Genomic DNA, 20,271 nt, shown 5'->3' with positions numbered 1-20,271 from the left:
TGGCCAAGCTTGACAGAGAGATTGACAAAAGTATCAGGTTCCACTGAGATTTGAACTCAGATAGGTGGATCCAGAGTCTAGAGTGCTCGCCATTACACCATGGAACCCAGAAGATGCATTTATGCCCTGAATCGTTGCTCAAAGAAGATTACCTTTTACATTTAACATGGCAGCAGCCGGAACAGCGACAACGACATGTCGTTACTTGATGCCGTTGACAAGGGAACTGTTGGCAAGACACTTCACAGCCAGATTATATCAAACAATTTTGACACATGTCAAATAGGAAGATTTCAGGAGAGCTCATCAAATGCTTCATCAAATCATTACATTTGAAAGTGCGGACTTGTTCCTGGTGAGGCAACGGACTTGCGTTGGCAGGTCATTTCAAGGTGAGCCATGAGACCTAGGTTGCGAACTGCTTGCCAAAGCCTCAGGCAGCCTCCCACGGAGAAGGATTTATGGCGAGTTAACATAGTTTGAGACGTCGAGCTGCACTGCAAATTGCGACGTTTTGCTGAGCCCCAAGAATGTTTGCAAACGATATCGGGAGCAAAATTGCAAGTGCTTTATGTTCCATGTCCACCATTTCACGTTGGCTTCATGTTTTGCAACATATTTCTTCAGATCTCGCACTTGCTCTGCTCCTAAGTTTGTCTGCTCTGCAAATGAAAGAGCTGTGTTCAAGCTGCCATTTGAGACATTGCTGCTTCTCTTCCCGGCTCTTCGTAATATGACACTCTTGCCAAATGATCCGTGAATGAGCATTGCTAGGCAGTGATGTACGAGACCTGACCAGGAAAGACGGGATAAAAGTGGGGCACTTCTAGGATGTAATGGAAGTGATATCTGCCTGTCCTTGAATTCTTTCGAGCTTGTTGCCTGCTGAATTTCAAATGCCTTGCACCCAACACAACTGCCACCTCCCCCTCTGGAATATCACATCAGCCTGAGCCTCCTATCAGTCAAGAATATGAAGAGGTGAATGCCAGGAAAGGCTCTGTAATCAGCAGAGACCATGAGCTCGTCAAGTATCCACTCGCCCACCTCAAATTTTAACAGCAGCTGGGCAAAAGAGAAACGTGGTTCCAACGAGATTTGAACTCGGATCACTGGATTCAAAGTCCAGAGTGCTCACCGTTACACCATGGAACCTACATGTCAGCTGACATCAGGCTCATGTCTTTTCTGCATTCACATTGGCGCCAAAGTTCCAAGCAAACCATCGAATGGTTCTCCTCGTGTGACACAAACTGTGGCATCCTTTCAATGGGACAGATAAAGAGCAGGGCCAAGAGCCAAAACAATGACACTGCAGGAAACTGGGGCAAGAGGCTCAGTCATGAGCATTTAAATGGCAGGGGAGCTGGTTCAAAATTTGCCCTCTAGAGTAATAAGCAATTGGCCAAGCTTGACAGCGAGATTGTCAAGAGTACAAGGTTCCACCGAGACTTGAACTCGGATCGCTGGATTCAGGGTCCAGAGTGCTCACCATTACACCATGGAACCCAGAAGATGATTTAGCACACTGCATCGTTGCTCAAAGAAGATTACTTCTTACATTTAACATGGCAGCAACCGGAACAGCGACAACGACACGTCGTTAATTGATGCCCTTGACAAGGGAACTGTTTGCAAGACACTTCACAGCCAGATTGTATCAAACAATTTTGACACATGTCAAATAGGGAGATTTCAGGAGAGCTCATCAAAGGCTTCATCAAATCATTACGTTTGAAAGTGCACACTTGTTCCTGGTGAGGCAACGGACTTGCGTTGGCAGGTCATTTCAAGGTGAGCCATGAGACCTAGGTTGCGAACTGCTTGCCAAAGCCTCAGGCAGCCTCCCACGGAGAAGGATTTAGGGCGAGTGAACATAGTTTGAGACGTCGAGCTGCACTGCAAATTGCGACGTTTTGCTGAGCCACAAGAATGTTTGCAAACGATATCGGGAGCAAAATTGCAAGCGCTTTATGTTCCATGTCCACCATTTCACGTTGGCTTCATGTTTTGCAACATGTTGCTTCAGATCTCGCACTGACTCTGCTCCTATGTTTGTCTGCTCTGCAAATGAAAGAGCTGCGTTCAAGCTGCAATTTGTGACATTGTTGCTTCTCTTCCCGGCTCCTCGTAATATGACACTCTTGCCAAATGATCCGTGAACGAGCATTGCTAGGCAGTGATGTACGAGACCTGACCAGGAAAGGCAGGATAAAACTGGTGCACTTCTAGGACGCAATTGAACTGATATCTGCCTGCCCTTGAAGTCTTTCGAGCTTGCCTGTTGAATTTCAAATGCCATGCACCCAATGCAAAAACTGCCTCCACCTCAGGAATATAGCATCAGCGTGAGCCTCCTGTCGCTCAAGAATACGAAGAGGTGAAAGCCAGGAAAGGCTCTGTAATCAGCAGAGACCATGAGCTCGTCAAGTATCCACTCGCCTACCTCAAATTTTAACAGCAGCTTGGCAAACGAGAAACTTGGTCCCACCGAGATTTGACCTCGGATCACTGGATTCAAAGTCCAGAGTGCTCACCGTTACACCATGGAACCTACATGTCAGTTGACATCAGGCTCATGTCTTTTCTGCATTCACATTGGCGCCAAAGTTCCAAGCGAACCATCGAATGGTTCTCCTCGTGTGACTCAAACTGTGGCATCCTTTCAATGGGACAGATAAAGAGCAGGGCCAAGAGCCAAAATAATGACACTGCTGGAAACTGGTGCAAGAGGCTCAGTCATGCGCATTCAAATGGCAGGGGAGCTGGTTCAAAATTTGACCTCTCGAATCATAAGCCATGGCAATTGTAAAGGTGACGCAATTGGCCAAGCTTGACAGAGAGATTGACAAAAGTATCAGGTTCCACTGAGATTTGAACTCAGATAGGTGGATCCAGAGTCTAGAGTGCTCACCATTACACCATGGAACCCAGAAGATGCATTTATGCCCTGAATCGTTGCTCAAAGAAGATTACCTTTTACATTTAACATGGCAGCAGCCGGAACAGCGACAACGACATGTCGTTACTTGATGCCGTTGACAAGGGAACTGTTGGCAAGACACTTCACAGCCAGATTATATCAAACAATTTTGACACATGTCAATTAGGAAGATTTCAGGAGAGCTCATCAAATGCTTCATCAAATCATTACATTTGAAAGTGCGGACTTGTTCCTGGTGAGGCAACGGACTTGCGTTGGCAGGTCATTTTAAGGTGAGCCATGAGACCTAGGTTGCGAACTGCTTGCCAAAGCCTCAGGCAGCCTCCCACGGAGAAGGATTTATGGCGAGTTAACATAGTTTGAGACGTCGAGCTGCACTGCAAATTGCGACGTTTTGCTGAGCCCCAAGAATGTTTGCAAACGATATCGGGAGCAAAATTGCAAGTGCTTTATGTTCCATGTCCACCATTTCACGTTGGCTTCATGTTTTGCAACATATTTCTTCAGATCTCGCACTTGCTCTGCTCCTAAGTTTGTCTGCTCTGCAAATGAAAGAGCTGTGTTCAAGCTGCCATTTGAGACATTGCTGCTTCTCTTCCCGGCTCCTCGTAATATGACACTCTTGCCAAATGATCCGTGAATGAGCATTGCTAGGCAGTGATGTACGAGACCTGACCAGGAAAGACGGGATAAAACTGGGGCACTTCTAGGATGTAATGGAAGTGATATCTGCCTGTCCTTGAATTCTTTCGAGCTTGTTGCCTGCTGAATTTCAAATGCCTTGCACCCAATACAACTGCCACCTCCCCCTCTGGAATATCGCATCAGCCTGAGCCTCCTATCAGTCAAGAATATGAAGAGGTGAAAGCCAGGAAAGGCTCTGTAATCAGCAGAGACCATGAGCTCGTCAAGTATCCACTCGCCCACCTCAAATTTTAACAGCAGCTGGGCAAAAGAGAAACGTGGTTCCAACGAGATTTGAACTCGGATCACTGGATTCAAAGTCCAGAGTGCTCACCGTTACACCATGGAACCTACATATCAGCTGACATCAGGCTCATGTCTTTTCTGCATTCACATTGGCGCCAAAGTTCCAAGCAAACCATCGAATGGTTCTCCTCGTGTGACACAAACTGTGGCATCCTTTCAATGGGACAGATAAAGAGCAGGGCCAAGAGACAAAACAATGACACTGCAGGAAACTGGGGCAAGAGGCTCAGTCATGAGCATTTAAATGGCAGGGGAGCTGGTTCAAAATTTGCCCTCTAGAATAATAAGCAATTGGCCAAGCTTGACAGCGAGATTGTCAACAGTACAAGGTTCCACCGAGACTTGAACTTGGATCGCTGGATTCAGAGTCCAGAGTGCTCACCATTACACCATGGAACCCAGAAGATGATTTAGCACACTGAATCGTTGCTCAAAGAAGATTACTTCTTAAATTTAACATGGCAGCAACCGGAACAGCGACAACGACACGTCGTTACTTGATGCCCTTGACAAGGGAACTGTTTGCAAGACACTTCACAGCCAGATTGTATCAAACAATTTTGACACATGTCAAATAGGGAGATTTCAGGAGAGCTCATCAAAGGCTTCATCAAATCATTACGTTTGAAAGTGCACACTTGTTCCTGGTGAGGCAACGGACTTGCGTTGGCAGGTCATTTCAAGGTGAGCCATGAGACCTAGGTTGCGAACTGCTTGCCAAAGCCTCAGGCAGCCTCCCACGGAGAAGGATTTATGGCGAGTGAACATAGTTTGAGACGTCGAGCTGCACTGCAAATTGCGACGTTTTGCTGAGCCACAAGAATGTTTGCAAACGATATCGGGAGCAAAATTGCAAGCGCTTTATGTTCCATGTCCACCATTTCACGTTGGCTTCATGTTTTGCAACATGTTGCTTCAGATCTCGCACTGACTCTGCTCCTAAGTTTGTCTGCTCTGCAAATGAAAGAGCTGCGTTCAAGCTGCCATTTGTGACATTGCTGCTTCTCTTCCCGGCTCCTCGTAATATGACACTCTTGCCAAATGATCCGTGAACGAGCATTGCTAGGCAGTGATGTACGAGACCTGACCAGGAAAGACAGGTGCACTTCTAGGACGCAATTGAAGTGATATCTGCCTGCCCTTGAAGTCTTTCGAGCTTGCCTGTTGAATTTCAAATGCCATGCACCCAATGCAAAAACTGCCTCCACCTCAGGAATATAGCATCAGCGTGAGCCTCCTATCGCTCAAGAATATGAAGAGGTGAAAGCCAGGAAAGGCTCTGTAATCAGCAGAGACCATGAGCTCGTCAAGTATCCACTCGCCTACCTCAAATTTTAACAGCAGCTTGGCAAACAAGAAACTTGGTTCCACTGAGATTTGAACTCGGATCACTGGATTCAAAGTCCAGAGTGCTCACCGTTACACCATGGAACCTACATGTCAGCTGACATCAGGCTCATGTCTTTTCTGCATTCACATTGGCGCCAAAGTTCCAAGCGAACCATCGAATGGTTCTCCTCGTGTGACACAAACTGTGGCATCCTTTCAATGGGACAGATAAAGAGCAGGGCCAAGAGCCAAAATAATGACACTGCAGGAAACTGGTGCAAGAGGCTCAGTTATGCGCATTCAAATGGCAGGGGAGCTGGTTCAAAAATTGCCCTCTCAATTCGTACGCAATTGGCCAAGTTTGACAGCGAGATTGTCAACAGTACAAGGTTTCACCAAGATTTGAACTCAGATTACTGGATTCAGAGTCCAGAGTGCTCACCATTACACCAAGGCACCGAGAAGATGCTTTTACACACTGAATCGTTGCTCAAAGAAGATTACTTCTTACATTTAACAAGGCAGGAACCGGAACAGCGACAACGTCACGTCGTTACTTGATGCCCTTGACAAGGGAACTGTTTGCAAGACACTTCACAGCCAGATTGTATCAAACAATTTTGACACATGTCAAATAGGGAGATTTCAGGAGAGCTCATCAAAGGCTTCATCAAATCATTACGTTTGAAAGTGCGCACTTGTTCCTGGTGAGGCAACGGACTTGCGTTGGCAGGTCATTTCAAGGTGAGCCATGAGACCTAGGTTGCGAACTGCTTGCCAAAGCCTCAGGCAGCCTCCCACGGAGAAGGATTTAGGGCGAGTGAACATAGTTTGAGACGTCGAGCTGCACTGCAAATTGCGACGTTTTGCTGTGCCACAAGAATGTTTGCAAACGATATCGGGAGCAAAATTGCAAGCGCTTTATGTTCCATGTCCACCATTTCACGTTGGCTTCATGTTTTGCAACATGTTGCTTCAGATCTCGCACTTAATCTGCTCCTAAGTTTGTCTGCTCTGCAAATGAAAGAGCTGCGTTCAAGCTGCCATTTGTGACATTGCTGCTTCTCTTCCCAGCTCCTCGTAATATGACACTCTTGCCAAATGATCCGTGAACGAGCATTGCTAGGCAGTGATGTACGAGACCTGACCAGGAAAGACAGGATAAAACTGGTGCACTTCTAGGACACAATTGAAGTGATATCTGCCTGCCCTTGAAGTCTTTCGAGCTTGCCTGTTGAATTTCAAATGCCATGCACCCAATGCAAAAACTGCCTCCACCTCAGGAATATAGCATCAGCTTGAGCCTCCTATCGCTCAAGAATATGAAGAGGTGAAAGCCAGGAAAGGCTCTGTAATCAGCAGAGACCATGAGCTCGTCAAGTATCCACTCGCCTACCTCAAATTTTAACAGCAGCTTGGCAAACGAGAAACTTGGTTCCACCGAGATTTGAACTCGGATCACTGGATTCAAAGTCCAGAGTGCCCACCGTTACACCATGGAACCTAAATGTCAGCTGACATCCGGCTCATGTCTTTTCTGCATTCACATTGGCGCCAAAGTTCCAAGCGAACCATCGAATGGTTCTCCTCGTGTGACACAAACTGTGGCATCCTTTCAATGGGACAGATAAAGAGCAGGGCCAAGAGCCAAAATAATGACACTGCAGGAAACTGGTGCAAGAGGCTCAGTCATGCGCATTCAAATGGCAGGCGAGCTGGTTCAAAATTTGACCTCTCGAATCGTACGCCATGGCAATTGTAAAGGAGACGCAATTGGCCAAGCTTGACAGCGAGATTGACAAAAGTATGAGGTTCCACTCAGGTTTGAAATCGGATCGCTGGATCCAGAATCCAGAGTGCTCACCATTACACCATGGAACCCAGAAGATGCGTTTCGGCTCTGAATCGTTGCTCAAAGAAGATTACTTTTTACATTTAACATGGCAGCAGCCGGAACAGCGACAACGACATGTCGTTACTTGATGCCGTTGACAAGGGAACTGTTGGCAAGACACTTCACAGCTAGATTATATCAAACAATTTTGACACATGTCAAATAGGAAGATTTCAGGAGAGCTCATCAAAGGCTTCATCAAATCATTACATTTGAAAGTGCGGACTTGTTCCTGGTACGGCAACGGACTTGCATTGGAAGGTCATTTCAAGGTGAGCCATGAGACCTAGGTTGCGAACTGCTTGCCAAAGCCTCAGGCAGCCTCCCACGGAGAAGGATTTATGGCGAGTGAACATAGTTTGAGACGTCGAGCTGCACTGCAAATTGCGATGTTTTGCTGAGCCACAAGAATGTTTGCAAACGATATCGGGAGCAAAATTGCAAGTGCTTTATCTTCCATGTCCACCATTTCACGTTGGCTTCATGTTTTGCAACATATTTCTTCAGATCTCGCACTTGCTCTGCTCCTAAGTTTGTCTGCTCTGCAAATGAAAGAGCTGTGTTCAAGCTGCCATTTGAGACATTGCTGCTTCTCTTCCCGGCTCTTCGTAATATGACACTCTTGCCAAATGATCCGTGAATGAGCATTGCTAGGCAGTGATGTACGAGACCTGACCAGGAAAGACAGGATAAAACTGGTGCACTTCTAGGATGCAATGGAAGTGATATCTGCCTGCCCTTGAATTCTATCGAGCTTGTTGCCTGCTTAATTTCAAATGCCTTGCACCCAATACAACTGCCACCTCCCCCTCTGGAATATAGCATCAGCCTGAGCCTCCTATCGCTCAAGAATATGAAGAGGTGAAAGCCAGGAAATGCTCTGTACTCAGCAGAGACCATGAGCTCGTCAAGTATCCACTCGCCTACCTCAAATTTTAACAGCAGCTGGGCAAACAAGAAACTTGACTCCACCGAGATTTGAACTCGGATCACTGGATTCAAAGTCCAGAGTGCTCACCGTTACACCATGGAACCTACATATCAGCTGACATCAGGGTAAAGTCTTTTCTGCATTCACATTGGCGCCAAAGTTCCAAGCGAACCATCGAATGGTTCTCCTCGTGTGACACAAACTGTGGCATCCTTTCAATGGGACAGTTAAAGAGCAGGGCCAAGAGCCAAAATAATGACACTGCAGGAAACTGGTGCAAGAGGCTCCGTCATGCGCATTCAAATGGCAGGCGAGCTGGTTCAAAATTTGACCTCTCGAATCGTACGCAAATGGCAATTGTAAAGGAGACGCATTTGACCAAGCTTGACAGAGAGATTGACAAAAGTACAAGGTTCCACCGAGATTTGAACTCAGATCGCTGGATTCAGAGTCCAGAGTGATCACCATTACACCATGGAACCCAGAAGATACAACTCTTCTCTGAATCGTTGCTGAAAGAAGATTACTTTTTAAATTTAACATGGCAGCAACCGGAACAGCGACAACGACACGTCGTTACTTGATGCCGTTGACAAGGGAACTGTTGGCAAGACATTTCACAGCCAGATTATATCAAACAATTTTGAAACATGTCAAATAGGGAGATTTCAGGAGAGCTCATCAAAGGCTTCATCAAATCATTACATTTGAAAGTGCACACTTGTTCCTGGTGAGGCAACGGACTTGGGTTGGCAGGTCATTTCAAGGTGAGCCATGAGACCTAGGTTGCGAACTGCTTGCCAAAGCCTCAGGCAGCCGCCCACGGTGTAGAACCTATGGCGAGTGAACATAGTTTGAGACGTCAAGCTGCACTGCAAATTGCGACGTTTTGCTGAGCCACAAGAATGTTTGCAAACTATATCGGGAGCAAAATTGCAAGCGCTTTATGTTCCGTGTCCACCATTTCACGTTGGCTTCATGTTTTGCAACATATTTCTTCATATCTCGCACTTGCTCAGCTCCTAAGTTTGTCTGCTCTGCAAATGAAAGGGCTGCGTTCAAGCTGCCATTTGTGACATTGCTGCTTCTCTTCCCGGCTCCTCGTAATATGACACTCTTGCCAAATGATCCGTGAATGAGCAAAGCGAGGCAGTGATGTACGAGACCTGACCAGGAAAGACCGGATAAAACTTGTGCACTTCTAGGATGCAATTGAAGTGATATCTGCCTGCCCTTGAATTCTTTCGAGCTTGTTGCCTGCTGAAATTCAAATGCCGTGCACCCAATGCAACTGCCACTTCCCCCTCAGGAATATAGCATCAGCCTGAGCCACATATCGCTCAAGTATATGAAGAGGTGAAAGCCAGGAAAGGCTCTGTAATCAGCAGAGACCATGAGCTCGTCAAGAAACCACTCGCCTGCCTCAAATTTTAACAGCAGCTGGGCAAACAAGAAACTTGGTTCCACAGATATTTGAACTCAGATCACTGGAATCAAAGTCCAGAGTGCTCACCGTTACACCATGGAACCTACATGACAGCTGACATCAGGCTCATGTCTTTTCTGCATTCACATTGGCGCCAAAGTTCCAAACGAACCATCGAATGGTTCTCCTCGTGTGACACAAACTGTGGCATCCTTTCAATGGGACAGATAAAGAGCAGGGCCAAGAGCTTAAACAATGATGGTGCAGGAAATTGGTGGAAGAGGCTCCGTCATGCTCATTCAAATGGCAGGGGAGCTGGATCAAAATTTGACCTCTCGAATCGTACGCCATGGCAATTGTAAAGGAGACGCAATTGACCAAGCTTGACAGCGAGATTGACAAAAGTACAAGGTTCCACCGAGACTTGAACTCGGATCGCTGGATTCAGAGTCCAGAGTGCTCACCATTACACCATGGAACCCAGACGATGCCATTCTGCACTGAATCGTTGCTCAAAGAAGATTGCTTTTTAAATTTAACATGGCAGCAACCGGAACATCCACAACGACAAGCCGTTACTTGATGCCGTTGACAAGGGAACTGTTGGCAAGACACTTCACAGCCAGATTATATCAAACAATTTTGACACATGTCAAATAGTGAGATTTCAGGAGAGCTCATCAACGGCTTCATCAAATCATTACGTTTGAAAGTGCACACTTGTTCCTGGTGAGGCAACGGACTTGTGTTGGCAGGTCATTTGAAGGTGAGCCATGAGACCTAGGTTGCGAACTGCTTGCCAAAGCCTCAGGCAGCCTCCCACGGAGAAGGATTTATGGCGAGTGAACATAGTTTGAGACGTCGAGCTGCACTGCAAATTGCGTCGTTTTGCTGAGCCACAAGAATGTTTGCAAACGATATCGGGAGCAAAATTGCAAGCGCTTTATGTTCCATGTCCACCATTTCACGTTGGCTTCATGTTTTGCAACATATTGCTTCAGATCTCGCACTTGCTCTGCTCCTAATTTTGTCTGCTCTGCAAATGAAAGGGCTGCGTTCAAGCTGCCATTTGTGACATTGCTGCTTCTCTTCCCAGCTCCTCGTAATATGACACTCTTGCCAAATGATCCGTGAACGAGCATTGGTAGGCAGTGATGTACGAGACCTGACCAGGAAAGACGGGATAAAACTGGTTCACTTGTAGGATGCAATTGAAGTGATATCTCCCTGCCCTTGAATTCTTTCGAGCCTGTTGCCTGCTGAATTTCAAATGCCGTGCACCCAATGCAACTGCCACTTCCCCCTCAGGAATATAGCATCAGCCTGAGCCACCTATCGCTCAAGTATATGAAGAGGTGAAAGCCAGGAAAGGCTCTGTACTCAGCAGAGACCTTGAGCTCTTCGACTATCCACTCGCCTGCCTCAAATTTTAACAGCAGCTGGGCAAACAAGAAACTTAGTTCCACAGAGATTTGAACTCGGATCACTGGATTCAAAGTACAGAGTGCTTACCGTTAAACCATGGAACCTAGATATCAGCTGACATCAGGCTCATGTCTTTTCTGCATTCACATTGGCGCCAAAGTTCCAAGCGAACCATCGAATGGTTCTCCTCGTGTGACACAAACTGTGGCATCCTTTCAATGGGACAGATAAAGAGCAGGGCCAAGAGCCAAAATAATGACACTGCAGGAAACTGGTGCAAGAGGCTCAGTCATGCGCATTCAAATGGCAGGCGAGCTGGTTCAAAATTTGACCTCTCGAATCGTACGCCATGGCAATTGTAAAGGAGACGCAATTGACCAAGCTTGACAGCGAGATTGACAAAAGTACGAGGTTCCACCGAGATTTGAACTCCGATCGCGGGATTCAGAGTCCCGAGTGCTCACCATTACAACATGGAACCCAGAAGATGCAATTCCGCTCTGAATCGTTGCTCAAAGAAGATTACTTTTTAAATTTAACATGGCAGCAACCGGAACAGCGACAACGACACGTCGTTACTTGATGCCGTTGACAAGGGAACTGTTGGCAAGACACTTCACAGCCAGATTAAATCAAACAATTTTGACACATGTCAAATAGGGAGATTTCAGGAGAGCTCATCAAAGGCTTCATCAAATCATTACATTTGAAAGTGCACACTTGTTCCTGGTGAGGCAACGGACATGCGTTGGCAGGTCATTTCAAGGTGAGCCATGAGACCTAGGTTGCCAACTGCTTGCCAAAGCCTCAGGCAGCCTCCCACTGAAAAGGATTTATGGCGAGTGAACATAGTTTGAGACGTCGAGCTGCACTGCAAATTGCGACGTTTTGCTGAGCCACAAGAATGTGTGCAAACGATATCGGGAGCAAAATTGCAGTCGCTTTATCTTCCATGTCCACCATTTCACGTTGGCTTCATGTTTTGCAATATATTTCTTCAGATCTCGCACTTGCTCTGCTCCTAAGTTTGTCTGCTCTGCAAATGAAAGAGCTGCGTTCAAGCTGCCATATGTGACATTGCTGCTTCTCTTCCCGGCTCCTCGTAATAAGACACTCTTGCCAAATGATCCGTGAATGAGCATTGCTAAGCAGTGATGTACGAGACCTGACCAGGAATGACAGGATAAAACTGGTGCACTTCTAGGATGCAGTTGAAGTGATATCTGTATGCCCTTGAATTCCTTCGAGCTTGTTGCCTGCTGAATTTCAATTGCCGTGCACCCAATGCAACTGCCACATCCCCCTCAGGAATATAGCATCAGCCTGAGCCACCTATCGCTCAAGTATTTGAAGAGGTGAAAGCCAGGAAAGGCTCTGTAATCAGCAGAGACCATGAGCTCGTCAAGTATCCTCTCGCCTGCCTCAAATTTTAACAGCAGCTGGGCAAACAAGAAACTTGGTTCCACAGAGATTTGAACTCAGATCATTGGATTCAAAGTCCAGAGTGCTCACCGTTACACCATGGAACCTACAAGTCAACTGACATCAGGCTCATTTCTTTTCTGCATTCACATTGGCGCCAAAGTTCCAAGCGAACCATCGAATGGTTCTCCTCGTTTGACACAAACGGTGGCATCCTTTCAATGGGACAGATAAAGAGCAGGGCCAAGAGCCAAAACAATGATGATGCAGGAAATTGGTGCAAGAGGCTCCGTCATGCGCATTCAAATGGCAGGTGAGCTGGTTCAAAATTTGACCTCTCGAATCGTACGCCATGGCAATTGTAAAGGAGACGCAATTGGCCAAGGTTGACAGCGAGATTGACAAAAGTACAAGGTTCCACCGAGATTTGAACTCGGATCGCTGAATTCAGAGTTCAGGGTGCTCACCATTACACCATGGAACCCAGAAGATGGCATTGAATGCTGAATCGTTGCTCAAAGAAGATTACTTTTTACATTTAACATGGCAGCAACCGGAACAGCAACAACGACACGTCGTTACTTGATGCCGTTGACAAGGGAACTGTTGGCAAGTCACTTCACAGCCAGATTATATCAAACAATTTTGACACATGTCAAATAGGGAGATTTCAGGAGAGCTCATCAACGGCTTCATCAAATCATTACGTTTGAAAGTGCACACTTGTTCCTGGTGAGGCAACGGACTCGCGTTGGCAGGTCATTTCAAGGTGAGCCATGAGACCTAGGTTGCGAACTGCTTGCCAAAGCCTCAGGCAGCCTCCCACGGAGAAGGATTTATGGCGAGTGAACATAGTTTGAGACGTCGAGCTGCACTGCAAATTGCGACGTTTTGCTGAGCCACAAGAATGTTTGCAAACGATATCGGGAGCAAAATTGCAAGCGCTTTATGTTCCATGTCCACCATTTCACGTTGGCTTCATGTTTTGCAACATATTTCTTCAGATCTCGCACTTGCTCTGCTCCTAAGTTTGTCTGCTCTGCAAATGAAAGAGCGGCGTTCAAGCTGCCATTTGTGACATTGCTGCTTCTCTTCCCGGCTCCTCGTAATATGACACTCTTGCCAAATGATCCGTGAAGGAGCATTGCTAGGCAGTGATGTACGAGACCTGACCAGGAAAGACGGCATAAAACTGGTGCACTTCTAGGATGCAATTGAAGTGATATCTGTCTGCCCTTGAATTCTTTCGAGCTTGTTGCCTGCTGAATTTCAAATGCCGTGCACCCAATGCAACTGCCACTTCCCCCTCAGGAATATAGCATCAGCCTGAGCCACCAATCGCTCAAGTATATGAAGAGGTGAAAGCCAGGAAAGGCTCTGTAATCAGCGGAGACCTTGAGCTCGTCAAGTATCCACTCGCCTGCCTCAAATTTTAACAGCAGCTGGGCAAACAATAAACTTGGTTCCACAGAGATTTGAACTCAGATCACTGGAATCAAAGTCCAGAGTGCTCACAGTTACACCATGAAACCTACATGTCAGCCGACTTCAGGCGCATGTCTTTTCTGCATTCACATTGGCGCCAAAGTTCCAAGCGAACCATCGAATGGTTCTCCTCGTGTGACACAAACTGTGGCATCCTTTCAATGGGACAGATAAAGAGCAGGGCCAAGAGCCAAAACAATGACGGTGCAGGAAACTGGTGCAAGAGGCTCAGTTATGCGCATTCAAATGGCAGGCGAGCTGGTTCAAAATTTGCCATCTCGAATCGTATGCAATTGGCCAAGCTTTACAGCGAGATTGTCAACAGCACAAGGTTCCACCAAGATTTGAACTCAGATCGCTGGATTCAGAGTCCAGAGTGCTCACCGTTACACCAAGGAACCAAGAAAATGCTTTTGCACACTGAATCGTTGCTCAAAGAAGATTACTTCTTACATTTAGCAAGGCAGGAACCGGAACAGCGACAACGACACGTCGTTACTTGATGCCCTTGACAAGGGAACTGTTTGCAAGACACTTCACAGCCAGATTGTATCAAACAATTTTGACACATGTCAAATAGGGAGATTTCAGGAGAGCTCATCAAAGGCTTCATCAAATCATTACGTTTGAAAGTGCACACTTGTTCCTGGTGAGGCAACGGACTTGCGTTGGCAGGTCATTTCAAGGTGAGCCATGAGACCTAGGTTGCCAACTGCTTGCCAAAGCCACAGGCAGCCTCCCACGGAGAAGGATTTATGGCGAGTGAACATAATTTGAGACGTCGAGCTGCACTGCAAATTGCGACGTTTTGCTGATCCACAAGAAAGTTTGCAAAAGATATCGGGAGCAAAATTGCAAGCACTTTATGTTCCATGTCCACCATTTCACATTGGCTTCATGTTTTGCAACATATTGCTTCAGATCTCGCACTTGCTCTGCTCCTAATTTTGTCTGCTCTGCAAATGAAAGGGCTGCGTTCAAGCTGCCATTTGTGACATTGCTGCTTCTCTTCCCAGCTCCTCGTAATATGACACTCTTGCCAAATGATCCGTGAACGAGCATTGGTAGGCAGTGTCGGCGGAGAAGAAAAGAGTTGACTTCTCCGCCGATGCTGCCAGACCTGCTGAGTTTTTCCAGGTAATTCTGTTTTTGTTTTGGATTTCCAGCATCCGCAGTTTTTTTGTTTTTATTATTATTGGTAGGCAGTGATGTACGAGACCTGACCAGAAAAGACGGGATAAAACTGGTTCACTTGTAGGATGCAATTGAAGTGATATCTCCCTGCCCTTGAATTCTTTCGAGCCTGTTGCCTGCTGAATTTCAAATGCCGTGCACCCAATGCAACTGCCACTTCCCCCTCAGGAATATAGCATCAGCCTGAGCCACCTATCGCTCAAGTATATGAAGGGGTGAAAGCCAGGAAAGGCTCTGTACTCAGCAGAGACCTTGAGCTCTTCAACTATCCACTCGCCTGCCTCAAATTTTAACAGCAGCTGGGAAAACAAAAAACTTAGTTCCACAGAGATTTGAACTCGGATCACTGGATTCAAAGTCCAGAGTGCTTACCGTTAAACCATGGAACCTAGATATCAGCTGACATCAGGCTCATGTCTTTTCTGCATTCACATTGGCGCCAAAGTTCCAAGCGAACCATCGAATGGTTCTCCTCGTGTGACACAAACTGTGGCATCCTTTCAATGGGACAGATAAAGAGCAGGGCCAAGAGCCAAAACAATGATGGTGCAGGAAACTGGTGCAAGAGGCTCAGTCATGCGCATTCAAATGGCAGGGGAGCTGGTTCCAAATTTGACCTCTCGAATCGTACGCCATGGCAATTGTAAAGGAGACGCAATTGGCCAAGCTTGACAGCGATATTGACAAAAGTACAAGTTTCCACCGAGATACGAACTCGGATCGCTGGATTCAGAGTCCAGAGTGCTCACCATTACACCATGGAATCCAGAAGACACATTGCCACTCTGAATCGTTGCTCAAAGAAGATTACTTTTTACATTTAACATGGCAGCAACCGGAACAGCAACAACGACACGTCGTTACTTGATGCCGTTGACAAGGGAACTGTTGGCAAGTCACTTCACAGCCAGATTATATCAAACAATTTTGACACATGTCAAATAGGGAGATTTCAGGAGAGCTCATCAACGGCTTCATCAAATCATTACGTTTGAAAGTGCACACTTGTTCCTGGTGAGGCAACGGACTTGCGTTGGCAGGTCATTTCAAGGTGAGCCATGAGACCTAGGTTGCGAACTGCTTGCCAAAGCCTCAGGCAGCCTCCCACGGAGAAGGATTTATGGCGAGTGAACATAGTTTGAGACGTCGAGCTGCACTGCAAATTGCGACGTTTTGCTGAGCCACAAGAATGTTTGCAAACGATATCGGGAGCAAAATTGCAAGCGCTTTATGTTCCATGTCCACCATTTCACGTTGGCTTCATGTTTTGCAACATATTTCTTCAGATCTCGCACTTGCTCTGCTCCTAAGTTTGTCTGCTCTGCAAATGAAAGAGCGGCGTTCAAGCTGCCATTTGTGACATTGCTGCTTCTCTTCCCGGCTCCTCGTAATATGACACTCTTGCCAAATGATCCGTGAAGGAGCATTGCTAGGCAGTGATGTACGAGACCTGACCAGGAAAGACGGCATAAAACTGGTGCACTTCTAGGATGCAATTGAAGTGATATCTATCTGCCCTTGAATTCTTTCGAGCTTGTTGCCTGCTGAATTTCAAATGCCGTGCACCCAATGCAACTGCCACTTCCCCCTCAGGAATATAGCATCAGCCTGAGCCACCAATCGCTCAAGTATACGAAGAGGTGAAAGCCAGGAAAGGCTCTGTAATCAGCGGAGACCTTGAGCTCGTCAAGTATCCACTCGCCTGCCTCAAATTTTAACAGCAGCTGGGCAAACAATAAACTTGGTTCCACAGAGATTTGAACTCAGATCACTGGAATCAAAGTCCAGAGTGCTCACAGTTACACCATGAAACCTACATGTCAGCCGACTTCAGGCGCATGTCTTTTCTGCATTCACATTGGCGCCAAAGTTCCAAGCGAACCATCGAATGGTTCTCCTCGTGTGACACAAACTGTGGCATCCTTTCAATGGGACAGATAAAGAGCAGGGCCAAGAGCCAAAACAATGACGGTGCAGGAAACTGGTGCAAGAGGCTCAGTTATGCGCATTCAAATGGGAGGCGAGCTGGTTCAAAATTTGCCATCTCAAATCGTATGCAATTGGCCAAGCTTTACAGCGAGATTGTCAACAGCACAAGGTTCCACCAAGATTTGAACTCAGATCGCTGGATTCAGAGTCCAGAGTGCTCACCGTTACACCAAGGAACCAAGAAAATGCTTTTGCACACTGAATCGTTGCTCAAAGAAGATTACTTCTTACATTTAGCAAGGCAGGAACCGGAACAGCGACAACGACACGGCGTTAATTGATGCCCTTGACAAGGGAACTGTTTGCAAGACACTTCACAGCCAGATTGTATCAAACAATTTTGACACATGTCAAATAGGGAGATTTCAGGAGAGCTCATCAAAGGCTTCATCAAATCATTACGTTTGAAAGTGCACACTTGTTCCTGGTGAGGCAACGGACTTGCGTTGGCAGGTCATTTCAAGGTGAGCCATGAGACCTAGGTTGCCAACTGCTTGCCAAAGCCACAGGCAGCCTCCCACGGAGAAGGATTTATGGCGAGTGAACATAGTTTGAGACGTCGAGCTGCACTGCAAATTGCGACGTTTTGCTGATCCACAAGAAAGTTTGCAAAAGATATCGGGAGCAAAATTGCAAGCACTTTATGTTCCATGTCCACCATTTCACATTGGCTTCATGTTTTGCAACATATTGCTTCAGATCTCGCACTTGCTCTGCTCCTAATTTTGTCTGCTCTGCAAATGAATGGGCTGCGTTCAAGCTGCCATTTGTGACATTGCTGCTTCTCTTCCCAGCTCCTCGTAATATGACACTCTTGCCAAATGATCCGTGAACGAGCATTGGTAGGCAGTGTCAGCGGAGAAGAAAAGAGTTGACTTCTCCGCCGATGCTGCCAGACCTGCTGAGTTTTTCCAGGTAATTCTGTTTTTGTTTTGGATTTCCAGCATCCGCAGTTTTTTTGTTTTTATTATTATTGGTAGGCAGTGATGTACGAGACCTGACCAGGAAAGACGGGATAAAACTGGTTCACTTGTAGGATGCAATTGAAGTGATATCTCCCTGCCCTTGAATTCTTTCGAGCCTGTTGCCTGCTGAATTTCAAATGCCGTGCACCCAATGCAACTGCCACTTCCCCCTCAGGAATATAGCATCAGCCTGAGCCACCTATCGCTCAAGTATATGAAGAGGTGAAAGCCAGGAAAGGCTCTGTACTCAGCAGAGACCTTGAGCTCTTCAACTATCCACTCGCCTGCCTCAAATTTTAACAGCAGCTGGGAAAACAAAAAACTTAGTTCCACAGAGATTTGAACTCGGATCACTGGATTCAAAGTCCAGAGTGCTTACCGTTAAACCATGGAACCTAGATATCAGCTGACATCAGGCTCATGTCTTTTCTGCACTCACATTGGCGCCAAAGTTCCAAGCGAACCATCGAATGGTTCTCCTCGTGTGACACAAACTGTGGCATCCTTTCAATGGGACAGATAAAGAGCAGGGCCAAGAGCCAAAACAATGATGGTGCAGGAAAGTGGTGCAAGAGGCTCAGTCATGCGCATTCAAATGGCAGGGGAGCTGGTTCCAAATTTGACCTCTCGAATCGTACGCCATGGCAATTGTAAAGGAGACGCAATTGGCCAAGCTTGACAGCGATATTGACAAAAGTACAAGTTTCCACCAAGATACGAACTCGGATCGCGGGATTCAGAGTCCAGAGCACTCACCATTACACCATGGAATCCAGAAGACGTATTTCCACTCTGAATCGTTGCTCAAAGAAGATTACTTTTTACATTTAACATGGCAGCAACCGGAGCAGCAACAACGACACGTCGTTACTTGATGCCGTTGACAAGGGAACTGTTGGCAAGACACTTCACAGCCAGATTATATCAAACAATTTTGACACATGTCAAATAGGGAGATTTCAGGAGAGCTCATCAAAGGCTTCATCAAATCATTACATTTGAAAGTGCACACTTGTTACTGGTGAGGCAACGGACTTGCGTTGGCAGGTCATTTCAAGGTGAACCATGAGACCTAGGTTGCCAACTGTTTGCCAAAGCCTCAGGCAGCCTCCCACGGAGAAGGATTTATGGCGAGTGAACATATTTTGAGACGTCGAGCTGCACTGCAAATTGCGACGTTTTGCTGAGCCACAAGAATGTTCGCAAACGATATCGGGAGCAAAATTGCAAGCGCTTTATGTTCCATGTCCACCATTTCACGTTGGCTTCATGTTTTGCAACATATTTCTTCAGATCTCGCACTTGCTCTGCTCCTAATTTTGTCTGCTCTGCAAATGAAAGAGCTGCGTTCAAGCTGCTATTTGAGACATTGCTGCTTCTCTTCCCGGCTCATCGTAATATGACACTCTTGCCAAATGATCCGTGAATGAGCATTGCTAGACAGTGCTGTACGAGACCTGACCAGGAAAGACGGATAAAACTCGTGCACTTCTAGGATGCAATGGAAGTGATATTTGCCTGCCCTTGAATTCTTTCGAGCTTGTTAACTGCTGAATTTCAAATGCCTTGCACCCAATGCAACTGCCACCTCCCCCTCAGGAATATAGCATCAGTCTGAGCCTCCTATCGCTCAAGAATATGAAGAGGTGAAAGCCAGGAAAGGCTCTGTAATCAGCAGAGACCATGAGTTCGTCAAGTATCCACTCACCTACCTCAAATTTTAACAGCAGCTGTGCAAACAAGAAACTTGGTTCCACCGAGATTTGAACTCAGATCACTGGATTCAAAATCCAGAGTGCTCACCGTTACACCATGGAATCTACATGTCAGCTGACATCAGGCTCATGTCTTTTCTGCATTCACATTGTCGCCAAAGTTCCAAGCGAACCATCGAATGGTTCTCCTCGTGTGACGCAAATTGTTGCATCCTTTTAATGGGACAGATAAAGAGCAGGACCTAGAGCCAAAACAATGAGGGTGCAGGCAGCTGGCGCAAGAGGCTCAGTCATGCGCATTCAAATGGCAGGCGAGCTGGTTCAAAATTTTCCCTCTCGAATCGTACGCCATGGCAATTGTAAAGGAGATGTAATTGGCCGAGCTTATCAGCGGGATTGTCAAAAGTACAAGTTTCCGCAGAGATTTGAACTCAGATCGCTCGATTCAGAGCCCAGAGTGCTCACCATTACACCATGGAACCCAGAAGATGCAGTTTTGCACTGAATCGTTGCTCCAAGAAGATAATTTTATACAGTTAACTTGGCAGCAACCGGATCAGTG

At 46.5% G+C, this 20,271-nt stretch overlaps 14 non-coding genes across 14 annotated transcripts; all 14 read right to left on the bottom strand.

The window, feature by feature from the left end:
• Positions 1 to 1,083: 1,083 nt before the first annotated feature.
• trnaq-uug lies at positions 1,084 to 1,155 on the bottom strand. Its single transcript has one exon. It is a non-coding gene; the product is annotated as a tRNA-Gln (tRNA).
• Positions 1,156 to 1,437: 282 nt separating this feature from the next.
• Positions 1,438 to 1,509, bottom strand: trnaq-cug. Its single transcript has one exon. It is a non-coding gene; the product is annotated as a tRNA-Gln (tRNA).
• Positions 1,510 to 2,482: 973 nt separating this feature from the next.
• On the bottom strand, positions 2,483 to 2,554 carry trnaq-uug. Its single transcript has one exon. It is a non-coding gene; the product is annotated as a tRNA-Gln (tRNA).
• A 1,353-nt stretch (positions 2,555 to 3,907) lies between these two features.
• On the bottom strand, positions 3,908 to 3,979 carry trnaq-uug. The gene has a single exon. It is a non-coding gene; the product is annotated as a tRNA-Gln (tRNA).
• A 282-nt stretch (positions 3,980 to 4,261) lies between these two features.
• trnaq-cug lies at positions 4,262 to 4,333 on the bottom strand. The gene has a single exon. It is a non-coding gene; the product is annotated as a tRNA-Gln (tRNA).
• A 963-nt stretch (positions 4,334 to 5,296) lies between these two features.
• trnaq-uug lies at positions 5,297 to 5,368 on the bottom strand. Its single transcript has one exon. It is a non-coding gene; the product is annotated as a tRNA-Gln (tRNA).
• Positions 5,369 to 6,695: 1,327 nt separating this feature from the next.
• On the bottom strand, positions 6,696 to 6,767 carry trnaq-uug. Its single transcript has one exon. It is a non-coding gene; the product is annotated as a tRNA-Gln (tRNA).
• A 1,353-nt stretch (positions 6,768 to 8,120) lies between these two features.
• Positions 8,121 to 8,192, bottom strand: trnaq-uug. Its single transcript has one exon. It is a non-coding gene; the product is annotated as a tRNA-Gln (tRNA).
• A 306-nt stretch (positions 8,193 to 8,498) lies between these two features.
• Positions 8,499 to 8,570, bottom strand: trnaq-cug. The gene has a single exon. It is a non-coding gene; the product is annotated as a tRNA-Gln (tRNA).
• A 1,353-nt stretch (positions 8,571 to 9,923) lies between these two features.
• Positions 9,924 to 9,995, bottom strand: trnaq-cug. Its single transcript has one exon. It is a non-coding gene; the product is annotated as a tRNA-Gln (tRNA).
• A 2,401-nt stretch (positions 9,996 to 12,396) lies between these two features.
• Positions 12,397 to 12,468, bottom strand: trnaq-uug. Its single transcript has one exon. It is a non-coding gene; the product is annotated as a tRNA-Gln (tRNA).
• A 305-nt stretch (positions 12,469 to 12,773) lies between these two features.
• On the bottom strand, positions 12,774 to 12,845 carry trnaq-cug. Its single transcript has one exon. It is a non-coding gene; the product is annotated as a tRNA-Gln (tRNA).
• Positions 12,846 to 15,734: 2,889 nt separating this feature from the next.
• Positions 15,735 to 15,806, bottom strand: trnaq-cug. Its single transcript has one exon. It is a non-coding gene; the product is annotated as a tRNA-Gln (tRNA).
• A 3,936-nt stretch (positions 15,807 to 19,742) lies between these two features.
• trnaq-uug lies at positions 19,743 to 19,814 on the bottom strand. The gene has a single exon. It is a non-coding gene; the product is annotated as a tRNA-Gln (tRNA).
• Positions 19,815 to 20,271: the final 457 nt, after the last annotated feature.

This window comes from Carcharodon carcharias, chromosome 33 (assembly GCF_017639515.1).
Source record: "Carcharodon carcharias isolate sCarCar2 chromosome 33, sCarCar2.pri, whole genome shotgun sequence".
Taxonomy (NCBI): Eukaryota; Metazoa; Chordata; class Chondrichthyes; order Lamniformes; family Lamnidae; genus Carcharodon; species Carcharodon carcharias.
Note: the sequence above shows the minus strand (reverse complement) of the source record. Positions and strands in the feature narration are given on the sequence as shown.